Source organism: Oncorhynchus keta, chromosome 34 (genome assembly GCF_023373465.1).
Source record: "Oncorhynchus keta strain PuntledgeMale-10-30-2019 chromosome 34, Oket_V2, whole genome shotgun sequence".
Taxonomy (NCBI): Eukaryota; Metazoa; Chordata; class Actinopteri; order Salmoniformes; family Salmonidae; genus Oncorhynchus; species Oncorhynchus keta.
Window position 1 is genome coordinate 62,092,478 of NC_068454.1, and position 26,059 is coordinate 62,118,536.

General features: G+C 41.6%; 1 pseudogene; it reads left to right on the top strand.

The window, feature by feature from the left end:
• Positions 1-14,298: 14,298 nt before the first annotated feature.
• On the top strand, positions 14,299-25,985 carry LOC118366964 (protein rapunzel-like; annotated as a pseudogene).
• The last annotated feature ends 74 nt before the right edge of the window (positions 25,986-26,059 follow it).

The window sequence follows — 26,059 nt, forward strand, 5'->3', positions numbered from 1 at the left end:
GGAGGAATGCCTCCAGGAGCTGCTCAAATACTATGAATCTTTACTGAAGTGTAAGTTACTCTCAACAGCATACACAAAATACCCTGAGTGTACAAATCATTAAGGACACCTGCTCTTTACATAGACTGACCAGGTGAATCCAGGTGAAAGCTATGATCCCTTATTGTTGTCACTTGTTAAATCCACTTCAATCAGTGTAGATGAAGGGGAGGAGGCAGGTTAAAGAAGGATTTGTAAACCTTACACAATCCATTTCTCAATTGTCGCATGTGTGCCGTTCAGAGGGTTAATGGGACAGACAAAATAAGTGCCTTTCAACAGGGTATGGTTGTAGGTATCCTTAATGTTTTGTACAGTCAGTATACGTTCAACAGCATACATACAACAGCATATACCAACAACTCCCCTCTGTGTAGCAACACAAAGTGAAGATTGCAGAATGTATGCAACTTTATTTTATTGAAGATATACCTTGCATAAAAAATACCTTGCATTTTTCTTCAAACAGATATCCCTGTCAACCAGCCCCCCACCAACTCCACAGTAGCCACCAGTGGTAGTCTCCTGGAAGGACAAGAGGGAGAAGAGGGTGACGTTAGCACTGGGGAAGGAGTGGACGAAAGGGCTGCAGATGTGGAAGTGGGAGAAGACGATGGAGATAGAACTGAGGGAGATGAAGAGGACATGGAACCTGACTAACAGCCACCTGCCAAGAAGACAAAGTAGATTGAGCTGCACTACACCACAGAGGTGTGCTCTCCAAACTCTGTTTAGCCATAATAGTATTTTTTAAATGTTGAGCAACAGCTGCATGCATGTTCATGTTTTCTATCAAGTTATAGAGGCCTGATAAATAAATGACTTAAAGCAGCAAAACAGCGTCATTCGTTCTTTTAATCTCCATGTGGAAGGTTACCACTCCAAACAAAATAAATACATTTACTGAAATGTTAAACAATGACTGTCCACCAAGGTTTAGGCTTACTTCAATTTGTGTACGGTCTGTATTTATGACGGGTTATCAAATCAAAGTTTATTTGCAGATGTTATCGTAGGTGCAGCGAATTGCTCCAACAGTGCAGTGATAATACCTAGAAAACAATAAGCACATTCTCCAAAAGCAAAGGTAGGGCGGTTCTACTATGACAGCCCTAGTGTGTGTATCTGTGTTGTGGAGCCTGTGTTCATACTCATTCTCTCTTCAGGTATTATCAGAAGAGGTTGTATCTGTGTTGTGGAGCCTGTGTTCATACTCATTCTCTCTTCAGGTATTATCAGAAGAGGGTGCTGATATCAGATCTACCTGAAGAGACCCAGAGACAGCAGAGGGAGGCTTGGAGAGAAGCATCCAGACGCCGTCGTGCCCGCAAAATGTCCTCCCTTCAGATGAACCCCACACAGCTCTGCCACCCCCCCCAGAACACAGACACCTGGGGGAACTAGGGGACGACGCAGGGGCAGGCAGTAGGGTGGCAAGTTTGGATAGCTACTGGACAGTCTTCTTTTGACATTCCATACTGAACACTTACTTAAAATGAGATGTTGAGCATGGCCGGTAACAAACGGTTTCAGGACTGAATAAGATACCTGGTTCATCTCTGAAATCGATGTCATTGAGCCTATCAACAGGAGGCACTGTTTGTGCATGTTCAGGAGTTTCCTGACAGGTTGAACTTACAGGTGTACCTTCTCATCATCCATACTTGCAGCGTTATTCTATCAGGTGTTCAATTTAGCATAAAATATTGTCCAGTTTGTAATAGCAATAAAGCAAAACAAATGTTTTTCCTTTTTCATTTAAACATACTGTCCATCTTTTGCACATTAATAACATTTAACTTACTGAAGTATTTTTCTGAATTTCAAATGCTCCTGATGTGAAACAATTGGATAGGTGTTATAGAATTATGACCAAAATAAACACCTGGATTTTGGAAGAATATGAACTATTTATATCTTTATTACATTATGATTGAACAAATTTGAATGCCCTTATTAAGAGCTGAGGTGGCAGCCTACCTGGATCCTTTGCTATTTGCATACCACCCTAAAACTGGTGTTGAAGATGTTCTGCTCGATCTCCTCCACAGAGCACCTGGAGAAGCCTGGCTGTGTGGTGACAACAATGTTCTTTGACTTCTCCAGTGCTTTCCATACCATACAACCCCAACTTCTGGCCCAAAAGCTAAAGGACATTCATGTCAACCCACACATAATCAAATGGATTGTGATCTGACCAATAGACCACGGTTCATAAGACTGAACCATGCAGTATTGGATCGGATATATACAACCATGGGGGCCCCCGCAAGGGACGGTCCTGTCACCTTTCCTGTTTATCCTTTACACAAATGTCTTTACACACAACACTGAACTGATGACTGCTATAGTAAGCTGTGTCACGAGATGAGACAATACTCACCACAGGGAAACAACAGAGTCCTTTGTGAAATGATGTGAGGCTAACTACCTGAACCTGAATCTACTAAAGACCAAATAGCAGGTGGTAGATTTGGGGGGATTTTATTTTCCAATCAAATTTGTATTAATGGTAAAGACCTTAGTACTGTTGACTTTTACAAGAACGTGGGTGTAATAGTGGACAACAAGCTGAACTGGAAGGAGAATTCACACAGTGTACTAAAAAGTCCAATCCAGACTGTATTTTTTAGGGAAGCTTAGACAGTGTCATTGTGCTGGAATGGCCAAGGAGGACTCAAACCAGCTTGACAAAATCATCAAGAAAGCCAGTGCTACAATCAACTGCAATCTAGAATCAATACAGGATATATTCATAAAAAGGCTACAAGCTAAGACACATGATCATGGACAATGACACACACACACACACACACACACACACACACACACACACACAGCACTGTAATACAGCACTGTAGTGAATTGAACTTTATGGCCTCTAAGGTGCAGGTGCCTTCATACTGTATGTGTCTATCTGATTTTTTTATCATGTGTTTGTTACATGTCTTTTCTTGTCCTTGTCATTTATTGATGATGCTGAGTGCTAAAACAATTTTCCAAGTGGGGATCAATCAAGTACTACTCTACTCTCTACTCGTCACAAAAATAACAAGCACAAATTTCTTAATTATGAATCCTTTACCATGACTAAATGTAGCTTGATACAACATTGTGAAGATGAACTATCTTGACAAACCTTATGAATGGAGTGATTGTAACTGTAGATGGGAAATGTGCATGCAGAGTAACTCAGTGGTTGTACCATTGTAGTCTGACAGGCATTACAGTAACTCCTTTTGGACCACAAGCAGAAATAAGGCAGGTTGTGAGATATGAGATGTTGATTATGATAGGTTGATTAGACAGTATTCTACAGCCTCAAAAGGGAACTATATATCACTTACTGTATGGTCTCTGAATTATAAACACTGTATATGAGAAGAGGTTATAGTAACAATAATACACTTGACACTTTAAAGTCTTGAAAAATGACATTTTATTGACCAAAAAAATTATCTCTGGACAATTTTGCATTGAATATCGTCACTAAAGCAGCATACAGTATAGACAGTCTATGTCATGTGTAATAATCTATTGCATGTAGGTTCCATCTTCTATTGCCTAGCCCTAGTGCTTATAGAAAACATCAAAATGACATAGAAACATCAACATGCATGGCATATCATGGACAGAAGAACCTTACCCTGAAATATTGTTCTGATGTGTTTATTTTCCCCTTGTTTATTATAATAATAACACAATCATAAATAGCAGAGGTATCATGCCCACAGGGGCACGCGCCCACTCAGATTTGTCCTGTTTAAAGATAAATAAAGTCAGCAAAAAAAGAAACGTCCCTTTTTCAGGACCCTGTCTTTCAAAGATAATTTGTAAAAATCCAAATAACTTCACAGATCTTCATTGTAAAGGGTTAAAAATGGTTTCCTATGCTTGTTCAATGAACCATAAACAATTAATGAACATGCATGCACCTGTGGAACGGTCGTTAAGACACTAACAGCTTACAGACGGTAGGCAATTAAGGTCACAGTTATGAAAACTTAGAACACTAAAGAGGCCTTTCTATTGATTCTGAAAAACACCAAAATAAAGATGACCAGGGTCCCTGCTTATCTGCGTGAATGTGCCTTAGGCATGCTGCAAGGAGGCATGAGGACTGCAGATGTGGCCAGGTCAATACATTGTAATGTCCGTACTGTGAGATGCCTAAGACAGTGCTACAGAGAGACAGGATGGACAGCTGATCATTCTCGCAGTGGAAGACCACGTGTACCAACACCTGCACAGGATCGGTACATCCAAACATCACACCTGCGGGACAGGTACAGGATAGCAACAACAACTGCCCGAGGTACACCAGGAACTCACAATTCCTCCATCAGTGCTCAGACTGTCTGCAATAGGCTGAGAGAGGCTGGACTGAGGGCTTGTAGGCCTGTTGTAAGGCAGGTTCTCACCAGACACAAACCCACCGTCGCTGGCCCAAACAGAACTGGCAAAAAGTGCTCTTCACTGACGAGTCATGGTTTTGTATCACCAGGGGTGATGGTCGGATTCGCGTTTATCGTCAAAGGAATGAGCGTTACACCGAGGCCTATACTCTGGAGCGGGATCGATTTGGAGGTGGAGGGTCAGTCATGGTATGGGGCGGTGTGTCACAGCATCATCGGACTGAACTTGTTGTCATTGCAGGCAATTTCAACACTGTGTGTTACAGGGAAGACATCCTCCTCCCTCATGTGGTACCCTTCCTGCAGGCTCATCCTGACATGACCCTCCAGCATGACAATGACGCCAGCCATACTGCTCATTCTGTGCATGATTTCCTGCAAGACAGGAATGTCAGTGTTCTGCCATGGCGAAAAGCCCGGATCTCAATCCCATTGTACACGTCTGGGACCTGTTGTAGACCTGTGTAGAATTATATGAAGTTGGCTTTAGCTATACCAGATAGGTTGAGGCAATCAATCAAGTTAGAGTAGCTAGCTTGTCTAATTATCATCTTCGCTGGCATGCCTGCAGGCAAGATTGGTAGACTTTAGAAAAGCAAGCAATATCGAAATGTACTGACTAAGACTCACATTCCTTTCAATATTTTACCCATATTTTAGCAGAGATGCAGAGAAGCATAATTAGTTTATTTAAAAAATAACCACTCGTCAGGAGGATTCAGACAGCTCAAAAGCTACAGTTGAAGTCGGAAGTTTACAGACACTTAGGTTGGAGTCATTAAAACTCGTTTTTCAACCATTCCACAAATGTCTTGTTAACAAACTATAGTTTTGGCAAGTCGGTTAGGACATCTAATTTGTGCGTGACACAAGTCATTTTTCCAACAATTGTTAACAGACAGATTATCTCACTTATAATTCACTGTATCACAATTCCAGTGGGTCAGAAGTTTACATACACTAAGTTGACTGTGCCTTTAAACAGCTTGGAAAATTCCAGAAAATGATTTCAAGGCTGTAGAATCTTCTGATAGGCTGATTGACATAATTTGAGTCAATTTGAGGTGTACCTGTGGATGCATTTCAGTGTGTGCCAGCAGCTGACATCTCCAGTCGTGCGCTGAAGCCTGTCTCCATATTCTGACAACACTAGGTAAATGTACCTAGTGTCTCATTTTTATTTGATTGACGAACATTTATCATTGTTTACAAATACATAATTTAATTTAAATAGCATATCTGTGCTGTAGTGTTGAGATTCGTTCTGGGCAGGTGTTTAGGAGTTTGTTATTTACGGTTTAAAAAATGAAGACCACGTTTTACGCCCTATTTCGACCCTGAAGGTTTGAATTGATCTGCTGTTGTTTTGGGCAGTTGACGACTGGTTTGGGGGTCTCAGCTCAAGTCTGGACTCGCAGGAAAATACTGGCATTGTTTTACCACCACTTCTACTTTGGAAATACTGTGAAATAAGACTACAAGGTTTTGGTGTTTCTTTTTAAAACACTGGACATTTCTAAAGCATACCCATTTCATGTCTTGATGCCTACTGTCAGATCCTGAACTATATTTGCTTATTCAGGGTAGGCTGTATCAAATTTAGTCTTAAACTGCTAGGCTATATTTTGTTCATTTTCTGATATTAAAGACTTAACGTTTATTTTAAAAACATTAGCATGGTATCTAGTTTCAGGACCATGTAGTCAACTGAAGGCTAGTGCTGAATACAATTTTTATTAAAAAAGTGGTAGGTGTGTAGACTACATGGTAAATATGTATAATTTAAGTTTTTAAGATGATACACCATTGATATTATGACATCTTCAAATTATTTAAAGAAATAGTTTATTTATGTATATACATATAGTTTTGAACAAGAATGAAGTCCTTACCTTGTGCACCTACAGTGTGTCGTGTCAGTTAGTGAGCTTACCTGTTGGGCTTTCAAAGCACGGACCCCAAAATTGGCATTTGTCATCCACCACCCCTTAAATTGATGATTTGTTCAGTAATATATGAAGAACAACCTGCTTTAAAGTTACATTTTAAACTTCAGGAGCTTAATTACCTTCTCAGTGTCCCACTGGATACATTTGGAGATGGACACTTGGAGATGGTGCTCTCTTTTTGCTTGATTGCTTCATATTCCCACCAGCATATTTTCCTCTGCATTCAAATGGTCAGTTTCAATAAAAAGGGGTCTCTGTGTGTCCAAAATATCCCGTAGCAATGATTTTGAGCCTCCAAGGCTTGGTGAATCTACAAAACCCCAGTGGAAACTCTCTGAGAGCTAATTTGTGCAGCAAGTGATAATTTCTTCTCAGTATTGGCTGTATAACAACTGGTGGATGGACCATATGATGTGAAAGCCATTGGTGGGGGGGCAGAGTGAGTTAGGGGAGGGTTATTTACTATAGGGCCAGTGTCATATCATTTGAAAGGGACATGTTGGCACTTGTGGGACTATGTACCCAAATAGGCCCTTACTGAGCATCTGGGGCCTTCTATATTTTACAATAATGGTTGAGTCCAATATGAGCACTCCTACACATAAATCTTACATGGAAGTGCCCCTTTTGGAGGGATTTCTGGGAAAAAGAACGAGGCTATCGAGGTTGGGACTTTGGGGAGAGAGAAGTATAGAGAGAGCTTTTCTTACCTTTACAAAGTGCCTATGTTCCACTATGGTTAGGGTGCCGTTGGATGGAAATGGGGTATATAGAGACTCTAATCTCAAAATGTATCCAGCCAAGTGCAGTGACAACACTAAACTAACCACACAGCGATACAACATGTCAAAGTAAACATTAGCTTTAAGTGCTTCCTCTCTTATGTGTTCTCTTGTATCTCAGAGAAATTAAGTATTATTTTTCTAAGGGTGCGTTCGTAAATTCACCTCTGGCCATCTACTCCGATTTCAGAGCACTCTCGTCTGAGTGTGTCAGAGTGTAGAATAACTGATTCATCTACGAACATGCAACACCTGTTGAATATGACCTGTGTCAGTAAACGTCTGCAAAAAAAACATAATTAGATTGTTGCCAGCAGCACAGTTAGTCACCAACACTATAAACAACATGAAAACAGCCTAACCAGCTATTCTAGGGCGAGTAAAATGGTCAGAGTGTGTTTTTCTCCTATTTGTGTCTCTTGAAGTAGCTAGCAAGCTAGTCAACTTTAGCCAGTTAGTCTGGGTACATGACTTGTGAGATCAACCCTACTCCTCGGCCAGAGCGTCCACTGTGCCCTCTAAATGCTCCGAGAGCGAAACGCTCTGAATATACAAACAGAGAATCTAACAAAGCTCTAAATATACGAATGTCCAGAGCGCACAAATTACGAACACACCCTAAATAATTACATTTCTGGGGAATTGTCTTTGCTCTGTGACCCTCTTTCTTTTCACTTATATTGTATTATTTTCATATTTTGAAGCCATATACACCAAAAGTAGCATAAGATATGAAAAATCACTCTAAAATACATTATGGGGATGTTTTCTAGATGTTTTGGGGATTTTATATATCTTAATTTGCCATAGCAGTTTTGATTTTGATCAGTATCTTCTCATAACTGACCAATGTCTCCTCTTACGCTGTGGTTCATGTTCCGTGTCCCCTTAAGTGTGTCTTTGCTTAAGAAACGGTTCACAAAGTTACGTTCTCTACTTCATTTGTTCTTGTGCTCTAAAGCACTGCAGTTTGATTTGATCTCTTCTGTGCTATTTACCCCACTATTCAGATTTCCAGTGTTACTGATGCCATTTCTATGCTCACCGATCTATATCTGTGATTCATAACCCTATATTCAATGGAATGTCTATTCTGTGGTACCAGTCCCTGTCTCTCATATTGTTACAACCGAGATGTATGGCTGTTAAATAGTTATAATTCTGCATTATTAAAATTAATTAGACGGGAATATATTTACCTCTAGGGCTTTCTGAAAACATACACTCCATCTAAATGTCATAGTCTATTTTTTTGTTATGTTCTTTGTTGCATGTTTGTACTATGCAGCATTATCAATAAAGATTGCATGTAAAATATCACTTGTATTAGATTTTTTGCATAAAAATATATTGAGGCAATAGTATTATCATTTTATACATGCTGTCAGTTCCATGATTTTTGGCACCCTTGATTAAAAAAAAATACTATACAATAAATAATATAATTTGAAAAAGGATCAGTTGTCACGACTTCCTCTGAAGTCAGTCCCTCTCCTTGTTCGGGCGACATTCAGCGGTCTTCTAGCCATCTCCGATCCACCTTTCATTTTCCATTTGTTTTGTCTTGTCTTCCCACACACCTTGTTTCAATTCCATCAATTACATGTTGTGTATTTAGCCCTCTGTTCCCCCCATGTCCTTGTCCTGTATTGTTTATTGTAAGTGCTTGTGCATGTTTATTCTGGTGTGCCTTGGGTTATGAACCCATTTATTGATTGTTCTGTTTTACCGGTGGGTTTTTATTATTAAACTGTGCCGTTGGAAACACAGTTTTTGCTCTCCTGCGTCTGACTTCTCCGCCGCCAGTACGCACCCCTTACAGAATACCGGACCAAACGTATGGAGTCAGCAGGAGCAGGTACCCCAGGTATAGGTGTTGAGGAGCGCGTTTGGGAGCATGCAGCAATTCTCCACCATCTTGGCACCGCCATGGACCACGTTGTCCAGACAATGGACCGCTGGGAGAGACAGGGAGTTCTCCCTGTGCCTCCACCAGCACAGCCGGGGTCTCCACTATGCGCCCCTCCTTCTTCTGGTTCCAGTGGGATTCGTCTCTCCCTTCCCCAGGAATACAATGGGACGGCTGCAAACTGCGAGCTGGACTTGTACCTGGCAACCGTCCACCCGGCTCCTTCGGGCCGTGAGAGCGTGTCCGCCCTCGTCTCGTGCCTCACCAGGAAAGTGGAGTGGGCTAACGCCATGTGGAGAGAGGGAGATGACCAGTTTGAGGACTTCCAGGCAGTCTTCGACGACACCCACCCGAGGGTAGAGCAGCGGGTGAATGCCTATTCCTTCTGAGGCAGGGGACTGCAGGGGATTGCTGCAGTCTGTGTGAGGTTGGCCTGCAGAGACACCACCGTCACGTTCGACCAGCTGGCGGACCTGTCCATCCGGCTGGATAACCTGCTGGCTACCCGCGGACGTTCAGATCTGGGTCTGGTGGATCCATCCTCCCGCACCCCCTCTCTGACGATACCCATGGACCTGGGAGGGGTGGTGCGCAGGGAGACCGGAGGGGGTTCCAGCTCGTGCACCATCTGTGGCCGCAGAGGTCACACTGCCGGTCGGTGCCGGGTTGGTTCCTCTGGGTATCGAGGCAGCCTTGTTTGGGCGACGTTCGGTGGTCAACGTCACCGGTCTTCTAGCCATCTCCGATCCACCTTTGATTTTCCATTTGTTTTGTCTTGTCTTCCCACACACCTGGTTTCAATTCCATCAATTACATGTTGTGTATTTAGCCCTCTGTTCCCCCCATGTCCTTGTCTTGTATTGTTTATTGTAAGTGCTTGTGCATGTTTATTCTGGTGTGCCTTGGGTTATGTACCCATTTATTGATTGTTCTGTTTTACCGGTGGGTTTTTATTATTAAACTGCACCGTTGGAAACACAGTTGTTGCTCACCTGCGTCTGACTTCTCTGCCGCCAGTACGCACCCCTTACATCAGTGTAGTTTTTGTCACAAGGGGAGGCTGCTAGAGTATTGAAAACAGGGGTATCAATATGTATTTACCCCCAAAAAAATTTGAGCATGCAATATAGTCTAAACACATATGTCAGATCAAACATCGAGAATTTTTTCCTGGGATGATCTTGATTTATTATTAGAACCGGCCCGCAGAGCAGCAAGCCGGCACAGATCTTTTACACGCACCAATACTACATTTCAATGCAACGGTGACGCAAGCAGTAGGGCTTCATTTCAATATTTATTGGCACAGCAGTTGTCAGCATCACAGTAAAATTAACTTTCAGATACCCATCAAAAATGGCAAAACGGAAGGTGGACACTGAGAACCGGGGGTTTCAAACAAGGTGGGAGTAATTTGTTCACGGAGGTAGCTGGAAAACCTGTGTGTCTTCTGTGTGGAGAAAGTGTGGCGGTACTGAAAGAGTATAATCTGAGACGACATTATGAAACGAAACACGCGGACAAAAACAAGAATATGGACATGGAACAAAGGCTACAAAAGGCAGAGGAATTAAAACGAGGCCTCAAATCTCGACAGGCTCTGTTCAAAAAAGCCAAATCACAAGGCCAGGCTGCTGTCAAGGCCAGTTTTATTTTGCAGAAGAGATCGCTAAATCAGCCCGGCCATTTACGGAGGGGGAATCAAAAACTGCATGATTAAAGTTTGTGACGAAGTTTGCCCAGAAAAAAGGCAACTCTTTTAAATGTGAGTCTGAGCAGAAACACCATTGCCGAGAGAGTAGACCAGTTGTCCATCAATCTAAAAGAGCAGCTTGTGAAAAAGGGAAAAGATTTCATTGCATATTCCTTGGCTGTGGATGAGAGCACCGACATTTCTGACATTGCCCAGTTGTCAATTTTCATCCGCGGAGTGGACTCCAGCCTAAGCGTGACAGAGGAGTTTTTGGCTTTACGTCCTATGCATGGCACAACTACGGGGCATGATTTGTATGAAGAGGTGTCAAGATGTGTAAATGAGATGGAGCTGCCTTGGGAAAAACTCGTGGGTTTGACAACCGACGGAGCACCTGCGATGTGTGGACACAGGAGCGGACTGGTGGCGAAGATACGGGAAAAGATGCAAGAGGAAAAGACAGGTGAGCTGACAGCTTATCATTGTATCATACACCAGGAAGCGTTGTGCGGTAAAGCCTTGAAAATGGAGCATGTAATGAGCATCATCACGCGCACAGTTAACTTTATCAGAGCCAAAGGTTTGAATCACCGCCAGTTCAAGGCATTTCTGACGGAGTTAGAAACGGAGCATGGTGATTTGCCTTATCACACAGAGGTGCGATGGCTAAGCCAGGGAAAGGTGCTTCAAAGATGTTTCGAGCTTCGTGAGGAGATTTGTCTGTTCTTGGACAGCAAAGGGAAAGACACAACACAACCCAGACGAAATGTTTCTGTGTGAAATGGCTTTTCTGTGTGACATTACGAGTCATCTGAATGCAATGAACTTGCAGCTGCAGGGTGGGATCGTGTCATCTCTGATATGTACAGTACAGTGAAGGCATTTAAAACCAAACTGACTCTGTGGGAGACGCAGATGCGGAAAGAAAATTTGAGCCACTTTCCCAGCTGCCAGACCATGAGAGAGAAGCTCTCTACCAGTGCGTTCCCGAGCGCACAGTTGGCTGATAAAATAGGTATGCTTGCCGCTGACTTTCGGCCCGATTTGCTGACTTTGAAGCACAAAAAGCAGGTTGGAACTGCTCGGTAACCCATTTGCTGTTGACGTGGAAAGCTCACCACCAAACCTCCAAATGGAGTTGATTGACCTCCAATGCAATGATGCACTGAGGGCAAAAATGCGGCAGTGGGTGCATCGTTTTCCTCCCCGAGACAATGCCCCAGCTGCGCATCCAGGCTGCTCAAACGTTGTCTATGTTTGGCAGCACATTGTGTGAACAACTGTTTTCTTTGATGAACTTGAACAAAACATCACACAGAAGTCGACTTAGCTGAACACCTCCACTTTCTGAGGATTTCTCAGCTCAGAGCCTTACCCCGAACATTGATGAACTTGTGGAAAAGATGGGACACCACCAAGTATCACCCTCAACCTCAAACAAGTGAACATTACTGTGCAATCACATATTTAGAGTTTTTACTCAGTTCAAGTTTAAAAGTTAAAGTTTAATATTTGTTTTCACTGCATGTTACTTCTCCTTAAACAAAGTGTTGTTTTGATTAATAGATTTTTGCACTTTATTTTATTGTATTTCAATCCAATTATATTTTAAAAATATTTCAGTTGAGTGGATGATAGAAAATTGCTATTATTGTTTTTTTCTTTGAAGTAAATTTAGCCCACTTTTGCTAAAATAGAAAATATAGGCTACTGATGGTGCCTTGAATACCGGTTTCTTTCATTTAATGTTCATGTTATGGGGATTTTTATATAAAGGAAATTTGTCTTTTGTGTCTGTTGAAAATTAAAGATTACTGACAGAGCCATAAGAAAATATTGCTTTATTTATCTGATCATATTGGAATATATTTGTTAGGTTTTCAGTAGGTTCAATTAGGTTCACTAGACTATATGCGTCATTTAAAAATTTTCAATGAACATTCGAACAGTCCGGCCCTCGGCTTGTAGCTAAATTTTTATTTGGCCCTCCGTCCATTTGACTTTGACACCCCTGGTCTAAACCATCTTGAACTTTTTTTCCACATTTTCCTGCCTTAAAACTAAAACATGATTAAAATCTATATTTTTTTCCTACAGATCTACCTAGACAACCTACTCAAAATGTTCAAAGTGAAAAAAGGTTATACAGTGGGGCAAAAAAAGTATTTAGTCAGCCACCAATTGTGCAAGTTCTCCCACTTAAAAAGATGAGAGAGGCCTGTAATTTTCATCATAGGTACACTTCAACCATGGCAGAAAGAATGAGAAGGAAAAAAATCCAGAAAATCACATTGTAGGATTTTTAGTGAATTTATTTGCAAATTATGGTGGAAAATAAGTATTTGGTCACCTACAAACAAGCAAGATTTCTGGCTCTCACAGACCTGTAACTTCTTTAAGAGGCTCCTCTGTCCTCCACTCGTTACCTGTATTAATGACACCTGTTTGAACTTGTTATCAGTATAAAAGACACCTGTCCACAATAGTCACACTCCAAACTCCACTATGGCCAAGACCAAAGAGCTGTCAAAGGACACCAGAAACAAAATTGTAGACCTGCACCAGGCTGGGAAGACTGAATCTGCAATAGGTAAGCAGTTTGGTTTGAAGAAATCAACTGTGGGAGCAATTATTAGGAAATGGAAGACCTACAAGACCACTGATAATCTCCCTCGATCTGGGGCTCCACGCAAGATCTCACCCCGTGGGGTCAAAATTATCACAAGAGCGGTGAGCAAAAATCCCAGAACCACACGGGGGGACCTAGTGAATGACCTGCAGAGAGCTGGGACCAAAGTAACAAAGCCTACCATCAGTAACACACTACGCCGCCAGGGACTCAAATCCTGCAGTGCCAGACGTGTCGCCCTGCTTAAGCCAGTACATGTCCAGGCCCGTCTGAAGTTTGCTAGAGAGCATTTGGATGATCCAGAAGAAGATTGGGAGAATGTCATAAGGACTGACCATCCATTATATAACATTTTTACTTTTAACCATGTTTTGAGACTTTATAGTGTTTGTTTATATTTAGTTTGTTGACAAGCATTGGAGTTAAACCAGCTCATATTTTGGGTTCTGATACGGTAAATTAGTTGAACTAACTCAGGCATTTATAAGTTATATTCTTCAGGAATCAATGCGTGCATATCATTACTTTATAATTCCAAAAATGTGTGTAGGAACTGCTGATTGCCCCTTTAATATTTATTTGTGATGTGGCCCATAAATGTATGTTTTGGTCTGTAAACAAGGTTCTCAATCTTATTTGTAAATGTCCAATAGTGATATCGAAATTGATAATTTTATCTGTGTTACTCTGGAGGGAAAACTCACACATGGCGCCCCCAAAAGGGGTTGAATGTCAACTGTTATTATAGGGCATTCAACCACTTTACTTGAGAGCAATGTGCAGCTTTTCCGTCCTGATTTTGAGCATGATTTCTGAAGACCGGCACACCTAAACAAGCATTGACACATAGTTCAACTTTCATATTGATTCCTCCTACAGAGCATGACAAGTCCTCTGGAGAAGGTGGTGGCCCAGAAGAAAAACGCCATCGGGGCTGTGATGGAGAGTTTTGAGGTGAGGGGCGGAGGGAGGTGTTGGCCAGCGCAGTAGGGGAGCTCTTCCCTCTCTATGAGGCAGCCGCCCCTGTCCTACGTCTAGCCCTGGACAACGTGAAGAGCAAAGAGGTCTGCTATGTCAAAGAGCAGTTCCTTGCGGTGAGGAACAAGCTGGATGTACTGTTCACCCAGCAGGAGGACATTGACTGTGAGATTAAGAAGGGCCGGCTGGATTCCCATTACTTCTCAGTGGAGGAGAACATCAGGAACCAGTTCCGGATTTACATGGACATTCTGGAGGCCAAGCCACAGTTTCAGGAGGTCAAGAAGAGACTGTTTCTGGAGCACTTCTCCAAGACCGGAGGGGAGATGAACCTGTATGTGCTGTATGATGCTCTGATGGGCACCAACAGCTTTGGGGAGGTGGTGGACAGGTAAAGTGTTCTTAACCATGCTAAATGAGCCTTTATGCACCGGTGGAGCATGGCTTTGTTGAGTATTTTAGTTTCAGAACACTTGGCATGAATTTGAACTGTTCACTTGTGATTATGGAAAATAGGATGATTACTTTTATTGTTATTAACAACAGTTTAGTGGTTGGTTCTCCATCTGTCTCAGGTATGAGGCGAGAAACAGGCGCCTACTGGAGGACTTCTGTGTGAGGATGAAGGAGCTCCTCTGCCTGGGCCTAATTGCCCTGCCGGGCCTCTGTGCCCTCACCAGGAGACCAGATGAGGAACAGGAAACCATCCATAGCTGGAGCACCAAAATCAGGGAGGTGGAATCAAAGATGAAGGCATGGCGGGGTTCGTGGTGCATGCTGTCAGTAACCACAAAGAGAGTTAGGCCAACTGGAGGACTGCCACAACTGGGAGAGGCACAAGAATGTGGCGCTGTGTGTACACTCATAGTGACGCTGATAGAGGTGCAACAAGTCAGACAAATAGGGATCATTATGTTATCAACCTGAGGAGTTATTCTAAATTCTCAATTGACCACCTTAAAGAGGATGTGTGGGGAATTATGGTAAATGGTGATGAGGTTTTGTGAATACACCATGCAGTTTGTCCTAGCTATTATGTAATACTATGCATGGTGTATAGCAAGTAGCTTTGGTGGCAATTAGATTCACTGCATAGAAATCTGAATGTATTGCTAATTTGAGGCAGTGTTACATAGCCCAGTGTTTGCAGAGTATTTAATTAACTGTATGTGCATTTTATTATCAGTGACTAACTCCTACCATAGCTTATGACCAGATGTTACACAATACTCTCTCATAGTTCAATAGCTTAACTCAATGGATCGTGGATTTGAAGTGATGTTGAATTGACTAATCTTTCTAATTCATACCAATTCAGTCATAATAAAAACATAATCTAAATTCTACATCTGTCATTATGCTTCGTGACAATAAACGGCAAGACATCAGCTGTTATTGGATGTACATATGAGTGTGTCTTGCCTGTCTTGTTTATACACGTTGATGTCTATTGCCATTAAAGCAAGCTAGTGCACCTGCACTCACCGGGGCCCTTACTAATTGAATTGATATTTACACATAAGTCAGAATTTCCTGTCCACAGCTTTGGTTTTATAGTCTATTAATGACCGTTGGCTGCACTAATATGCTGAAGATGAGCTCCAAAGTACTTGGATCAGCATGATGGAATCACTCATTAGCCGTGTTGGAGGTGGAGAGCGGCCAGCAGTTCTGGGTCGGTGGAGTAGCTATAGGGTTCTGCCAGGGCTTTAGCCTCAGTGCTACGCTATCGTTAATCAAGCCTGTCAAAATTCCTTGAGTACAGTCTGTAATATACAGTGCAGTAGGAAATAGATATATGTTTTAATCATCCCCTTATCTTCCATGCAGCCTCTCTTAATGTGTCTATGGGATGTGTGAGGACAACTGGGGTTAGGATCTTTCTTGTTGTTTACTAGGGTGGCTTTATGGGGTAACATTGCTACTCTCTGAAGGTTGAGTTTCATAGTCAAGGGTATGAGTTCCATAAGAAGGGTCTCATTGATCATACATTTACCACCATTGAAAAACAGGTGGTGTTGAAAAGAGATCAAATGCTGCAGACCAATGGGTGTGTTAAATAGTTACCATGAAAGAGCACTTCTCTTCAAACACACCACAAACCTGTCCTGCAGACTACTGGTGAAATGCAATGCAAAAAAGTTTAATTCCATTACCAACTTTTCCTCAGGGAAGTTGGGGTAAACATGGCATCCCTGGATGTAATTGTGCTCTTCATGCAGCCTAGCATAGCTTGCTATAATATATACAGTGCCTTCGGAAAGTATTCAGACCCCTTGACTTTTTCCACATTTTGTTACGTTATTACAGCCTTATTCTAAAATGGATTAAATTTTAAAAATCCTCAGCAATCTACTCAAAATACCCCATAATGACACAGTGGAAACAGTTTTTTAGAAATACCTTCTTTACATAAGTATTCAGACACTTTACTACTGGACTCGAAATTGAGCTCAGGTGCATCCTGTTTCCATTGATCATCCTTGAGTTGTTTCTACAACTTGAATTCAATTGATTGGACATGATTTTGAAAGGCATATATATATATAAAGGTCCCATAGTTGACACTGCATGTCAGAGCAAACACCAAGCCACGAGTTCACGGAATTGTCCGTAGAGTTCTGGGACAGGATTGTGCCGGGGCACAGATCTGGGGAAGGGTACCAAAACATTTATGCAGCATTTAAGGTCCCCAAGAAAACAGTGGCCTCCATCATTCTTAAATGGAAGAAGTTTGGAACCACCAAGACTCTTGCTAGAGCTGTACGTCTGGCCAAACTGAGCAATCGGGGGAGAAGGGCCTTGGTCAGGGAGGTTACCAAGAACCAGATGGTCACACTGACAGAGCTCCAGAGTTCCTCTGTGGAGATGGGAGAACCTTCCACCAATCAGGCTTTTATGGTATAGTGGCCAGACGGAAGCCACTCCTCAGTAAAAGGCAGATGACAGTCCACTTTGAGTTTGCCAAAAGGCACCTAAAGACTCTCAGACCATGAGATAATATTTGATCTGGTCTGATGAAACTTAGATTGGACTCTTTGGCCTGAGTTCCAAGCGACACGTCTGGAGGAAACCTGGCACCATCCTTACGGTGAAGCATGGTGGTGGCAGCATCATGCTGTGGGGATGTTTTTCAGAGGCAGGGACTGGGAGACTAGTCAGGATCAAGGCAAAGAACAGAGCAAAGTACACAGAGATCCTTGATGAAAACCTGCTCCAGAGCGCTCAGGACCTCTGACTAGGGCGAACCCTATGCACACAGCCAAGATAACGCATAAGTGGCTTAAGGACAAGTCTCTGAATGTCCGTGAGTAGGCCAGCCAGAGCCCTGACTTGAACCTGATCTAACAACTCTGGAGAGATCTGAAAATAGCTTTGCAGCAATGCTCCCCATCCAACCTGACAGAGCTTAAGAGGATCTGCAGAGAAGTATGGGAGAAACTGCCCAAATACAGGTGTGCCGAGCAGGTAGCGTCACACCCAAGAAGACTCAAGGCCGTAATCGCTGCCAAAGGTGCTTCAACAAAGTACTGATTAAAGGGACTGAATACCTATGTAAATGTGATATTTCACTGTTTTTGTTTTGTCATTGTGGGGTATTGTGTGTAGATTGATGAGGAAAACAAACAATTTAATACATTTTATAATAAGGCTGTAACATAACAAAATGTGGGAAAAAATCAAGAGGTCTGAATACTTTCCGAAGGCAAGTATTGAAATAATTGCAACTTCTCAATTCATAGGTTATTTGAATTTGTGTTTTTTTGTTTATGTTTTTTAAAACAGAATTGGAGCCATGTTGTTACTGTCCATGGTCTGTTTATCTCTACTGTAGGTTGGGTGGTTAGTTCAGCTGTTATTGCAGAAAACCATACAGCTGAAGCACATGGTACCTCTTGTTTTCATTAGTGCTTCTGTGTGCTTTCCTGGGTAACATCCATTGATCCATGGAGCTCTACTACTGCATAAAGAGCTTTCCCTTTGAAAGCACGTGAATTCCAACTGCCACTATGGAACGACAAAAAGCTTCTGTTTGCTAGGCTGCTCTATTGAGGGAATCTGCGTTGTGGTGAAGGAGCCAAGGTTACCTTGTTCATCGGTTTAAAAAGATTCTCTGGATTTTCTCCATCATGAATGAGAAGTGCTACTCTGACGACAGAGGGCGCTATCAACAAACAGATCAACAGTCTTCTCTCAGACTCTCAGAGTTACAGGTTTTGCATGGTGATTCTCCACAATCTACAGCTGTCTCAAAGTAGTTAGCGATTACAATTTGAGGCTATTTAACATATATTGTGCATGACTATGTTTGACTTTTAATACCAGATTATTTGCAATATGGGGTAAAATGTTGAACCTTTCCAAACCTGAAAATGCTTCATTTTTATTTTCACTTTCATAAAGAATTAGAAGATTCACATAATTCAAACAGGACCACATGTAGCTGATGTAAGCAGTGGCACTATTGAAAATCAGAGTATTGATCCCTGTCTTCCATCTCCAAATTTCCCCTAGATACGGATGAAATAGAAAATAAGTGACGGCTGACATTTCCATTGGAATCTATGCCTATATACTTCCACTCTGTGACAATCAGCATTGAGCAGACAGGAAACAAAGTCCATCATGTTGTTTCCACAGAATGGCTGAGCCCCCGAATGTTAGGAGACATTAACGAACAATCAGCAACAGGTTTGTTAGACTTAATATTTTAACCTGCTTAGACATTCTAATAAACTCTATCTAGTAGGTTCAAATGCCAGTTTAGAGATCGCAGCCAATATCAATATTTCATAAACAAATGAATGATTTGATGGAGGGCAGCATCAAAGTGGCCCTGTAGGGTCTGGATCAATGGCAGAATGGCTCTGCCTGGCTGTCTCTGCCAATCCCAGCCCAGGATAATGTTATTACCCATCGGTGTGGACCATCGACCAGCCCGCTGCTCTTTAAGTGGGCTAGTCTGATAAAAATCATTAAAACATTTGTTCAGTGACACACAGCAGCAGGTCCAGCCCAGCACTCAGGATTGACTCTCTAAAAGGTCTCTCTCCTTGCTGGAGGATCTGCATTTAGAGGTTGGGGCTGAAGTCTTGTGAGTGTTCAGCTACGCACTTCTCTAGGACTAGTGGTATATGGGACTCTGTGAAATAGTGAATGGAATGTCTGTAGAACTAATCTTTATGGTGAAATACCATAGAGAAAGTGTGTACACAGGGAATACAAAACATGTGTTTTCACCATGTGCACTGCCTCAAACAGTTCCCTCATGTTGGGCAACACTTCCGGTCTCCCCTCGAGCCCTCAATGCTCTCCCCTCAAGGCCCCATGAAGTGTGTGTTAGTAGTATAGCCTTGACTTCCCCCAAACAAATTCCTCTCCTCATAGCGGTTCATACATCACGTTAGCAGCCAAGAATCTCAGCAGTCATCGCTGTCTCTACATGCCCTCTCTCTCTCTCTCTCTCTCTCTCTCTCTCTCTCTCTCTCTCTCTCTCTCTCTCTCTCTCTCTCTCTCTCTCTCTCTCTCTCTCTCTCTCAATTCAATTCAAGGGCTTTATTGGCATGGGAAACATATGTATAACATTTAGTAAACAAAAAAAGTGAAATAAACAATACAAATTAACAGTAAACATTACACTCACAGACGTTCCAAAAGAATAAACACATTTCAAATGTCATATAATGTCTAATAATACAGTGTTGTAGCGATGTTCAAATAGTTAAAGTTCAAAAGAGAAAATAAGTGAACATAAATATGGGTTGTATTTACAATGGTGTTTGTTTTTCCCTGGTTGGTTCTTGTGGCAACAGATCACAAATCTTGCTGCTGTGATGGCACACTGTGGTATTTCACCCAGTAGATTTGGGAGTTTATCAAAATTGGGTTTGTTTTCGAATTCTTTGTTGATCTGTGTAATCCGAGGGAAATATGTGTCTCTAATATGGTCATACATTTGGCAGGAGGTTAGGACGTGCTCAGTTTCCACCTCATTTTGTGTGCTCTCTCTCTCTCTCTCTCTCTCTCTCTCTCTCTCTCTCTCTCTCTCTCTCTCTCTCTCTCTCTCTCTCTCTCACGCTCACTCGCTCACTCTCAATTCAATTCAATGGGCTTTATTGTAAACACATGTTTACATTGCCAAAGCAAGTTAAATAGAACAATTAACATTACACTCACAAAAGTTCTCTCTTTCTCTCTCTCTAGGAGATATTAGCCAGAACTTCTTGTTTGCTCTCCTCACTTACCCTCCTCCCCAATCTCTCTCTCTCGGAGATAAGAGCCAGAACTTCTTGTTTTCTCTCCTCCCCCACACTTACCCTCCTCCCCAAACTACACACAGAGTAGTTCCACTTTTGTACTAAGAGGCCTTCCCCCCGGGGAGTATAGGGAGTGTGAGAGAAAGCATGAGAGAGAGGAAATGGAGGAAGGGAAATCAGGAAACCACACAGCAGCGATCTATGATCATCAACACACGGGAAGTAATAGTTTTGAATCTACATAGAATCCTCATCTAAACAATCCACGTCATAACTGGCTGTGTGGCTTCCTAATTAGACGGTAGACTTTCAGGAAAATTGTCACATGTACAGTAGCGAACCAGCTTCAACCTCAGTCTGGGTGGTTCCCTGTAGCAGGACTATAAATAGTCCCGCGGGCTTCCTTTTATTTGTCTGTCCATAAAACCATTAGCGAATTAAAGTTGTAATCTGTATATTGATATGTGCTCTCTCGGTTCGCTCTCTCTGTTCTCTCTTTTTCTCTTTTTTCTCACTTTAGCTCTCTCTCTCGCTCTCTCTCTCTCTCTCTCTCTCTATTTACTCTCACTCACCCCACTCACACTCACCTTTCACTCTCTTACATGCTGTATGTACAACCAGTCACTCCAGAACTTTAGCAGTGATAAAATACAATACAGATCCGTCAAATTGTTTCAGTTTCTTACCATGTCCTTTGAGAATGATATCATTGCAAGTTCCACCTTTGCAACTTGTAAGATTGTCTGTCTGTAAAACAAATTAACATTCTGGAACACAACACTGGTACAAGTGTAACTGTATCTAACTATAATGTTGTTGACCCATTATCAGTTCTCTCCTATCACAGTCATTAAACTCTTAAAGTCATGATTGGCATCATGGTGAAATCCCTGAGCGTTTTGCTTCCCCTCCAGCAACTGAGTTAGGATGGACGCCTGTATCTTTGTAGTGACTGTGTGTATTGATACACCATCCAAAATGTAATTAATAACTTCACCATGCTCAAATGGATATTCGATGTTGCTTTTTTTTACCATCTATCAATAGGTGCCCTTCTTTGCGAGGCATTGGAAAACCTCCCTGGTTTTTATGGTTGAATCTGTGTTTGAAATTCACTGCTCGTCTGAGGGACCTTATAGATAATTGTATGTGTGGGGTACAGAGTCCATTGTGTGACTTGTTAAGCAAATTTTTACTCTTGAAGTTATTTAGGCTTGCCATAAATGAGTGGTTGAATACTTATTGACTCAAGACATTTCAGCTTTTTAATTTTGTATTAATTCGTTTTAAAAAATCTAAAAACATAATTTCACTTTGACATTATGTTTAGGCCAGTGACCAAAAAAATCCAAATTTAATCCATTTTAAATTCAGGCTGTGACACAACAAAATGTGGACAACGTCAAGGGGTGTGAATACTTCCTGAAGGTAATGTATGTTGATGACACAGTTGATGCAGCTACAGTATCTGGCTGCGGCCCAACCTTGGAGCCTCCGGCTGTATCTCACATCTCATAGCACTCGCTATGCCTGAGAAGCACTTTCATGTCTGTTGCTCAACCATTTTTCTAACGGACTGTCATTCCAACCCACATTTGTTTTCCCATGGGAGTTGCTCAAATCCGGGATGACGGGAGCTAAATCCTCTCTTAAAAGTAACAACTTTTTGTTTGCATAGCAATCCCTCATTCCAAGTAACACAACTGTGGTCATGCGGAATAAAGGATGGTTTCTTTTTATATAAACAGCAAACGGTTTTGACCTGTAACAGTATTTTCATGTGTTTGTCAAAGGCTGATAAGTCATAGTAAATGACTGTATAATCTTTCTAAACTGCCTGCAAATGAAATACCAGTGAAGTCAGGGGCAACAATAATCCACAAACTAGACTATTGTGTCAATCAGGGGGTAGCGTGAAATCCACACACCTCTCATCATGACGTCAAAGACTCTTCCAGTTTTCCCTCACCCAACCATATTCAGTACAAACTATTTATAGAACAAGTACATCATGTCTATCCACATTATGCAAAAACAAAGTGTATATTTATTGCCCAAACAACCACCCTGCATCAATTTTACCCCCTCTCCTGCAAAGTGGTACATTCTGTCTTGGATGAGACACTGGGGGGCTTTCCAGTGGACTAACGTGACATCTTGTGGCAAAGAGGAAACACTAGAGTTAGAGGCCAAGGTCAGAAAGATCAAGTAAAGTCAATAGCATTGAGGTAATCTTCTATTTCCACAGCCATTCAACATGATAAGACACAAGCGTCTTTGATAACCGTTCATCTAAGGAAATATACTGTACATGCTAATCAAGTCCACACACCGCTCAATATTAGGAAGGTGTTCCAAATGTTTGTTATACTCAGTGTATGTAGCCTATTGTCTATTTTTTGTTGAACCCTGGGTTGAATTGAAACAATAGCTGTTGATGACTTCGCAAATGCAATATAGGCCTAAATATTGATGATATATGACTTATAAAGTATGGTTACATTTTGTTTGCTCTGTTAAACCTACCCTTTGAAATGACTCTGATAGCAACAGGGAATCCATTTAGTTATTAAGAGATCTCTCAATAAACATTCACACGGATAACACATTGGTAATAGTCAATGACAAACATAAGCAGGACTTGGTTATAATCTTGGATGGGAGACCAAATGAATATCTGTAAGTAGATCAATTCTCCAGTAGCTGCTGACCAGTTTATTGTGGTTTTTTTCTGATAGCGAGCGGATACAGTAAGGTACAAATTCAACATATTTGTCTATGTTGGAATTTGGTTACCATGATGACATAACCCTGTGGTTGAAATTTCCATGTCACAATACCTTGACAAATTACCTTCAAGCAACGTTGATTCAACAAGTTGTGCCCAGTGGGATGTAGGATCTTAATTTGTCCAGTTCCATCTCAGGTATAAAATAATCCTGCTGCAGGAAATGATGATTTGTAACAGGAAATTCGTTTTAATATGCTACATTAGGCTATAGATTAGGTGTAGCTTACAGCTGCATTTCAGATATACTTGTATCTAGTGGAGACCAATATCTATCTTGTCTTATTAAGCTATATAAAACGATGTTTGTTATTGTGTATGGCTGCATTTCGGATACATTTTTGAACTTTTCAATGTTGCAGTCGTAGGATCTACAGTAGTAGGACATTTATTCTGTCTGGTGCTTTAGCATTTGATCGAGCGAGAGAGAAGGAAAACTGTGGGTTTTCAGTGAATTTATTTAAATCACGAGGCTCATTTGAATGCAGTGCCCGAAAATTCTTAGCGACAACAGAGTGATAAAATTAAGATACCACACCTGTACATGACATACGTGACCTAATAACTAAGCAGTATACCATGACATGAAGTGATATTATATTGTGGTATCTCATTTTATGCTCATATTAGCACTCACATATGTTGATGATACAGACATATGATGTTGATGCACCTACAGTATCTGGCTGTGACCCATCCTTGGAGCCTCCGGCTGTATCTCACGTCTCATAGCACCCACTATGCCTGAGAAGCACTTTCATTTTTGTTGCTCAATCCTTTTTCTAGTAAACTGTCATTCCAACCCACATTTGTTTTCCCATGGGAGTTGCTCAAATCCAGGAATGACGGGTGCTAAGTCCTCTCTATAACATTAGCCAATTATAGACCTATCCCCATTATGCCAAAATATGTATATTTATTGCCCAAACACAGCCTTCCATTATCTTTACCCCCTCTTCTTCTATAACCTTTTGTCGTGGAAATTCTTACATAGGGGCACTCTTAATGAATCATTGTTTATTGTCAGAGCGCTGGAGAGGTTCCAACCAACTCAATGAACCATAGTAAACATGTCAATCAGGAGCTCTGCCTGGGCAGACCCAGCAGTTGTCTTATATACGGCTATACACAGACAAGTTATATTTGCATAATTTAACATAATTAATTAATCATTACCGTTTTGTTTCATCCATGTGACAGAACAATACTGGTTCATTACATGTGACAGACCAATACCTCACGAGGCTTCTTTCTCTCTAAGCTGAGACCTTGAAACTGAGATTTCTTGTTCATTCTCAAAACAAGATCTGGGCGTACTGCCAAATTGCAGCTACTAATAGTGAGGATTTGTACAATCAGCCTCTTGCATGAACACAGAAATGTGTTATTTAGAACAGCACATGAATAGAACACAGAAATAGCACAAATATTAACATTTCCCTTACACTTTCATTTGAGGAAATATACTGTACATCCTAATCAAGTCTGGAATTATTAGGGATAGCAGCATAAGCATTTGGACATGTGCCTCTGTGCCTCACCATCAATCATGAGATTCTGTTGAGATATTAGTTATAAACCTAAACTGACTAAACCGGCATACAAGGATCATAAAAGAGAAGACAAAGGGGTTCAAAGTGTACCATAATATCTGCAGATTCACTATGCACATAAAACAATAAGAGAAACAATGCTTATTCGACCTGTTTATTAACATTAAAGTTGTTGAACAGGACTATTAAGCTGTTATGGCTATTAGCTGAGTAAAACCAGACAAAACGTCAGCTAAAAATATATTGACCTATCTGGCAAACCTTGTTTACAATTGTTCCACCTTGTATGCTTAAATCCCCTTCAAATGCCATGTTTATTTAAATGAGGCCCTATTTTCCATTGAAAAGATTTTACGTGAGATAGAATCTTTCTGAAGTTTCCAATCGTTAGTTTTCAGTTCTCTTTTCTTCAAAAATGAACCACAAAACCGGCTGGTAAATGGGTAATGGATGAATGATTTAGGATTTTAGCACACTGGATAGTGAACTGTAATTTTTGACAGGATAGGGGACATCTCAAATTACGTAATGTGGAATATTTGGGAAGTAGGATTCAGGAAGTAAGCGTTGCTTCATCACACTGACACCTCCTAGTCAGCATGTTTCCCAGCGTCAGTCAATACCACCCATCTCGCCACATACCGTTGAGTCCCTGCGAAGCATATCCTCCCCTTTCCGATGGTAATGAGTTAGCATAGTGCGACATCTGACAGCGGGACGATACAGGGAGACCCAAAAAACACTGGGGGGTACCAAATCCTCTTCAATATGACTGACCGTCCTGACTTCACGACACATAACCCCTTCTCCTCTTCTTCTATCTCTGCCTCTTTCTTCTCTCCAGTGTTAACTGGACTGATTGGTCATATCAGACGGTGTGTGTTACGGTCAGAGCTGAAGCACAAAGACAGTGGGTGAGCTCTGTCTCCCATGGTGTGGATGCAGAGACACAAAGGTCCTTTCACTGCTCTGCTCAGCACTGTGACGGAGTGACTCTGAGAGCACTGCAGCTCCAGGGTGTATTCCAACTTATACAGGGTGTATTCCAAATTACTACGCCTCAATCC